A 7316-nucleotide genomic window follows, 5' to 3' on the forward strand; every position below is an offset into this window, starting at 1 on the left:
CTTTTTTATAATTTGTATTTTTAGCTATATTTGAAATCAATTACTCACATTTTTGCACAGGTAGCCAAACATGTTCTCAGCAAAATTCTTTTTTCTTTTTTTTTTTTTTAGACGGAGTCTTGCTCTGTCACCCAGGCTGGAGTGCAGTGGCGTGATCTCGGCTCACTGCAACCTCCACCTCCTGGGTTCAAGCGATTCTCCTACCTCAGCCTCCCAAGTAGCTGGGATTACAGGCGCACGCCACCTCACCTGGCTAATTTTTGTATTTTAGTAGAGACGGTTTTTCACTATGTTGACGAGGCTGGTCTCGAACTCCTGACCTCAGGTGATCTGCCCACCTCAACCTTCCAAAGTGCTGGGATTACAGGCATGAGCGACCACGCCCAACCTGCAGCAAAATTCTTAATGAGCAGCCTGTCACTATGTTGTTGACTTTTGTGCTTAGGGGGAAGGATATGCCACTATACTTGGATTTAAAGGACAGCCACAGAATCTGGCACCTTGGCCTGGTGATGCTCCCCCCCAGACAATGCTCCCCCCAAGGTGATGCTCCCCCCCAGGTGATGCTCCCCCCGAGGTGATGCTCCCCTCCAGGCGATGCACCCCCCCAGGCGATGCTCCCCCCAAGGTGATGCTCCCCCCCCAGGTGATGCTCCCCCCGAGGTGATGCTCCCCCCCAGACAATGCTCCCAAGGTGATGCTCCCCCCGAGGTGATGCTCCCTCCCAGACAATGCTCCCCCCAAGGTGATGCTCCCCCCCAGGCAATGCTCCCCCCAAGGTGATGCTCCCCCCCAGGCGATGCTCCCCCCGAGGTGATGCTTCCCCCGAGGTGATGCTCCCCCCAGGTGATGCTCCCCACTAGGCCATGCTCCCCAACAGGCGATGCTCCCCACCAGGCGATGCTCCCCACAAGGTTATGCTCCCCGCCAGGCGATGCTCCTCCACCAGGTGATGCTCCCCTACCACATGATACTCCCCTGCCAGGTGCTGCTGCCCGCTCAGGTGATGCTCCCCCACCAGCCAATGTTCCTCCACCAGGCGATGCTCCCCCACCAGGTGATGCCCCTACCAGGCCATGCTCCTCTGTGGCTTCTACTCTGCAGAATACCTGCTCAGTTGAGCTGGAAGATCATTCCCCGTTATGGTTGTTAGTGGAGAAGCTGGTAGCAGCATTATCCCCCTTCAACAGAATAATTTTTATGTCAAGGGTCTCAGCCATAAGCAGTAGAAGAACTCAGTTCCCAGTTTGTATCCTAATAAAGGAAAGATTCTGTCTGCTCACACTGCAATGAGGCCCTGCCTAGAGAAGAATCCTCCATCGAACCCCTGATTCCAGGCTGACCCAGAGGATTTGGGGCAGACAGGGAATGTGGAGGACAGGGAATACCCCCTCCACCTGGAGAGGGGCAGCCTGTCAGCCCTGACTGGTGCTCAGCCCACACTGTGCTGCTGCTACCAGGAGAGCAGGGATGCCCCGCAGGTAATGGGGTGGCAGGGGCCAGGCTGGATGCCCACCACGGGCAGTGGCAGGCGAGCTCAGACCTTGGTGCCACACTGTGGCCTGCTGTGTCCATGGATGCCCACAGGATCCTGTAGCAGAGGGCAGCCATTCCAGAGCAGAGGCTGCACAAACACGCTCCCTGCAACCTTCTGCAGCTGAGGGTGCTGTGTGAGCATCCTTGGAGTCTCTCCTAGGCAGCAGGGCCAGTCCACATGCTGTTGGAGGCTGGAGACTCCAAGCTTGGAGCTCCCGCCCTGGCGCCCATCTGGGCTCAGATCCTGGCTCTCCACAAGATGTCCTTGGGGGTCACCAGCAGGATACCGGAAATGAGCTTGCATCTTCCCACATACATGCATGCACACATGCACAAACATACACATGTATAAACACACTGTGCACAAGTGTCCCTGGGCATGCACACACATCCATGCACCCACAAATTTACACACCCACGCACATGCATGGGCACCCACCCACACACACACACACACACACATGCACACCAGTGCTGGTCATCTCCCCGCAGCTTAACTATGCTGGTAACGTGAGTGGACACCAGTCTTCTCTCCCTGCAGCCTGACACTTCCACAATGCACCTTTGCAGCCCCCATGAAGAGGTGAAGCCTCTCCCAAGCCCTGGACGCCGGGCATGGCCCTAGCTGCAGCCTGGGCTCCAGGGGCTCGCACACATCTACTTGCCATCTTGGAGTCTGTGAGCTCCCTGCGGACAAGCCCAGGCCAGCTGTGGGGAGGATGAGAGGCCTAGTGGAGCCCAGCTGAGCTGTCAAGCCGGGGTTGTCGCAGAGCAGCCAGCCCCCGGCCAACCCCACGTGTGTGAGTGCCCCGCCAAGCAGAGTCCACAAGCCCAAGCTGGCAACAGACAGGAGCAGAGAACTGGGGTCGGGGTTCTGACTGTTGTTACTGTGGCAGAGGGAGTATGATACAGTGGGTGGCGACAGTGACTCTCCTATTGACATGAAAGCATAGTGAACACCCAGCACACCCAGAAAGAAGTGAGTCTTACTAAATGGCCGGGCTGTGCAGGGTGCCCGGCCGCTCCCCTGCTCCAAAAAATAGAATCCATGCTGCGAGAATCAGGTAAGCCCCACCTGTCCACACGCAGCCTTGTAATAGGAGCCTAACGAACGCCACAGAGAGCTCCTGAGAAGGCCTGGCCTGATGGGCAATGGGAACCTGGCTCCCTGTCCTGTTCCCATCCTTCAGGCCTGATGCAAACAGGACGCAGGTGCCTGTGGGGCTCCTGGCACGGACCCATGGCACTCTGGGCCAAAAATGGCTTCAAGGACCACCCCTCGAGTCCAGCCAGCCACCTGGGCTCATTCTCGAGGTTTGGCCTTGGCCTCTTCTGCCAGTCCCACCTATGTCAGTGTCAGGTCACTAGGACTGCAGTCCTTGAAGCCTCTGTCCCCAGGCCAGCAGCCACCACCCACGTAGCCTGCCTGCACCTGGGTTTCCAGCCCTGCACAGTTCCTCCTGCTGCAGTGGCCCAGGCCAATGTATTTCCAGCAGCATTTCCACGTCCATCACCCCTACCCTGCCCAGGAGCTGAGGGGCTCCCAGTCACTGTGGGGTCAAGGGCTAGCCCCATACTTACTATGGATGGACCTCCATCCACTGCAGGCCCCTGGTGCCAGCTGCATGGGGTCCCCCGAGTGACCAAGTGACTCGGCATGGATGCTGGACATGCACAAGCAGACGGTGCCTGAAGCCTCCATGGACCCAGCACTGGGGAGCAAGGGGACACCGCAGGAGGGGATCCTGCACCCAGGAGGGAGTGGGGAGGGGGTGCTGAAGCCAAGGAGTGCCACAGAGGAGCCGGTGTGACTCAAGGACCCCAGCAGAGCCCCTTCACAGCCCCATCCCCAGCTCTCCCTGGCCTGGAGGGCACCACATTCCCAGCTCACCGCTCCTTCTTGCTCATCTCTGAACCCATCCAGCAGCAGCCCCCAGGGAGCCAGGCTCCCAGTGCCACTGTCACTAAGGGCCACGCCTGCCTTTCCATGCCATGTGTATCTTCACTCCTGCCTGTGTCTAGCCAGCCCAAGGCCGAGGGACATCCTTGTTTCTCCTTCTGTGCCCCCACAATGGCCAGGAGCCAGGGGCCGAGCCTGCCAGACACCTGAGAAATGATGGAAACGGACAAGCCCCAGATCACCCTCCTCACTTTAAATCTGCAGCAGGGAAGGATTCAGAACTAAATATTCCATCGGCCTGGAGGTGCCTGGCCAGGAGGTCCGGGAGAATTCAGAACCTCCCCCTCCCCCCCCACTCTCTCGCTCCCTCCTCTTCCCTCCCCTCCCCTCCCTCTCTCTCTCTCACTCTCGCTCTTTCTCGCTCTGTAGCAGCATGCCACGTCTGACTCAAAGCCCAGTGGTAACAGTCAACGAAGGCCAAGGCTCTGTGGAGACAAAATCTCTGGGTCAGCCAGTGACCACCCTGCCATTTCTGTCCCTGCTGGTGGCCAGGCCACAGGAGACCCACACAGGGCTCAGCCCAAACCAACACCTGGCCACTTTCCAGGGGGTGCCTCGAGGACCCCTGGGGGCTCCTCCATCATCTGCATGCCCAGTCACCAGCCTGGGACCTCCAGGGGCCTGCAGGGCAGCAGGCGTTGGCAGGAGAGGAGGTGAGAGAAGCCACAGGTCCCCATCCTGTCCCCAAGCACAGCCCTGAGCAGGCTCAGGAAAGACCAAGGTAGGAAGCAGGGATCTGAGTCATCGAGCACCGTTCCACATGCCAGGGATGCAGGAGGGAGGAAAGGGCAGCCAGACGTCCTGGTAGCATGAAGAGAGAGAGAGATAGTGAGGTAGAGATATATAGACAAAAACAGAGCGATACAGAGATACAGACACTGAGGCAGAGATATAGAGAGACAGAGAGACACAGACAGAAAGAGACTGAGAGAGAGACAGAGACAGCGGCAGCGAGTCTCCCGCGAAAGCCTTCCCTTAGTCCGAGGGAGAGCGTAGGGGGAAGGCGGGCTGCGGAGGGGGAGGAGTGTGAGGGAGGCAGTGGAAGGGGTGGGCCAGGCAGCATCCAGGCAGGGGTGGGACGTCCTGAGAGAGCCGGGCAGGGCAAGTGCACCTGCTGTCACTCAGAGGCCACTTCTGCTGCTGTGGTGAGGAGCCCTGCGGACCCAGCTTGGGAGGGCCTGGGAGACGCCACTGCAGGCTGCGGGAGGCGTGACCTGCGGTATGGTTTAAAAAGACCCACCCCCAACCCGGGAGAGCTGGGTGGGAGGGGAGGTGGCTGTGGGTGAAAGGGTAGGAGGGAGCCTTCGGTGATGGCTGTTCTGCATCTGGCTATGGGTGCTTGTGGTGGAATTGCCTAGAACTCAACGTGCCCACACACACACAGACCGGTGCACATAAAACTGAAGCTAGAACAAGGCTCGTGGTGTACTAGTGGGATATCCCGGCTGTGCTACTGTGCTCCAATTTTGCAAGATTCTCCTGCTGTGGGGAACAGGGCAGGGTACACAGGATCTCTCTGTACCATCCCTCGCCATTGCCTGTGAGCCCATAACTCTCTCAAAATGTATTTTAAGCATCCCATCACTGGCACATGGAGAAGAGGATGTAACAGCCTACGTGGATGCCTGGAGATGAGGCAGCTCTGTAGGAGACCAGGACCTGGGCGGGATGGGCATGTGGAGAAGGGGTCAAGGGCAACACTGGGACCCATGGGGACTGTGGGCAGATGGGCAGAGGGAGCGGGGCTTCGGAGAAGCAGGGACGGGGTGGATGCCAGGGGCTTTCACAGGTGAGAAGAGAGAAACAGGTTTCCACCAAGGGTGCCCAGTCCCAGGGCTGTGTCGCCCCAGACTCCAGCTGAATTCCCCCAAAAATAGCAAGGTTTTGTGTGGAAATTAACCGAACTTATAACTTTGACAGGTCATTTGAGTTTGGGAACAAGGCTAGTTTGCCAAAATGATTCTTCCCTCTTTAATTAAAATCTTTTATTAACTGCCAAGCTAATACCTTCCCCTAAGACAGACAAGATAATGAGCCCACATCCATCAAGCCAGGCGGGCAGCCATCCACAAAGACTGGGGCGGCCTCAGGAGAGGGGAGTCAGCTCCCACAGACACCCCGCGCTCTCGCTTCAGGGACAGCCCCAAACGCAGGCAGGAGTCCTATTCAGGACACACATCAGCCCTGTCAGAAAGTCCCTGCCAGAAACAGTGTGGCTCAGCAAGTGGCCTCCAGCCCAGCACTTTGCAGGTTGCAATGTCCCCCACCACTTCTACTGCCATGCACTCGGAGAGGCCACAGGGCCACCTGAAGGGCAGGGCCCGGTTCCAGTGGGTCCCAACTTGCTCTCTCAGTCACTGAGTAGGGCAGGGTTTGGAGGCCAACAGGAACCACCCCTGGGCCCCAGGAGCCTCTGTTAGGACCATAGCCATTAGCACAGACAGGGCACCAGGCAGGGACAAAGGCCCAACACCGCCCGGTCCAGACCCAGCCCTCCCTGACACAGGGGAAGGCTCTGGTAGGAGACTGTCCACCAGCCTGGTTCACCCCTCAGTGGCGGCCCTAACCCCATCTTTATTTCACTTCATTAGAAACATTTCAAACACAGACAAGCATAGGGACCCACAAAACAAGTGCCCAAGTGTACACCAGCAGCCTATAACCACACCCTCCTGACCCCTTATGCAATACCTATGAGTCTACACTGACACAATGATGGAATAGATGAGTAAATGCACGGAAGGCTGTGTGCAGTGGCTCATGTCTGTAACCCCAGCACTTTGGGAGGCCAAAGTGGGAGGATCAGGAGTTCAAGACCAGCCTGGGCAACATAGCAAAACCCCGTCTGTACAAAAAATACAAAGAAATTAGCCAGGTGTGATGACAGCTGTGGTCCCAGCTACTTGGGAGGCTGAGGTGGGAGGATCGCTTGAGCCCAGAAGGTCGAGGCTGTAATGAGCTGTGTTCGCACCACTGCACTCCAGCCTGGGTGACAGAGAGAGACCCTGTCTCCAAAAGAAAAAAAAAAGAAGAAGAAAAGAGATGAATATACAGAAGTCTCCATGCACAACTCAGCGATTTATGGGCTACTCCCCCTCAGGGACACTCATTCAGTGTAGGCTGCACACAGGGACTTCCAACGACACCCTATAGAAGGAGGGAGAAAGCAGAACTGGGGTGGAGACCTGGGAGGTGACCAAGGTCAGCACCGCAGCCAGAAGGCGTGTCAGCAGCGTGTAGCCTCGATGTGACAGGAGGGGGGTGGCGCCTTGCCTCTGCGGGCTTCCTCCCAAAACACTGCTGCCCCAACCTGACCATGAGAAAACCCCAGTCGAGAAACAGCCTTCCAAATACTCTCACACTGTCACGGTCACCAGAGACAAGGAGAGTCCGAGAAATGCTGCCGCCAAGGAGCGTGAGCAGACGGCGACCCGGTGGGATCCTGGGACAGAAAGGGGACCTCAGCTGTATGGACTCTAGCTAATAGTAACGTGTCACTATTTGTTCATTCATTAGAACAAATGCACCTCGCCTGTGCAAGATGTTCACGGGGCGGGTGGAGGGGGGCAGCAGGGGGTGTAATAAGAACTCCGGGCTACCTGCTCATTTTTTCTGTAAATGTAGAACTGTTCTAAAAATAAAGCCTATTGGTGTTTTAAAAACCCGAACCTCAACTGTCCCCAAGGTCCCTCGGCTCCCCTCTTGGAGGGGACGCAGAAGGTTCACTAGCGCTAAGGAACAAAAAATTCCTGGGGAGGGCCGACTCTGGGGAGGCGAGGCCAGGCCTGCGACGCCCTGCGGCTCGAGTGCTGGGGCCCAG

The sequence above is a fragment of the Symphalangus syndactylus genome, chromosome 2, assembly GCF_028878055.3.
Source record: "Symphalangus syndactylus isolate Jambi chromosome 2, NHGRI_mSymSyn1-v2.1_pri, whole genome shotgun sequence".
In the NCBI taxonomy this organism is placed as follows: Eukaryota; Metazoa; Chordata; class Mammalia; order Primates; family Hylobatidae; genus Symphalangus; species Symphalangus syndactylus.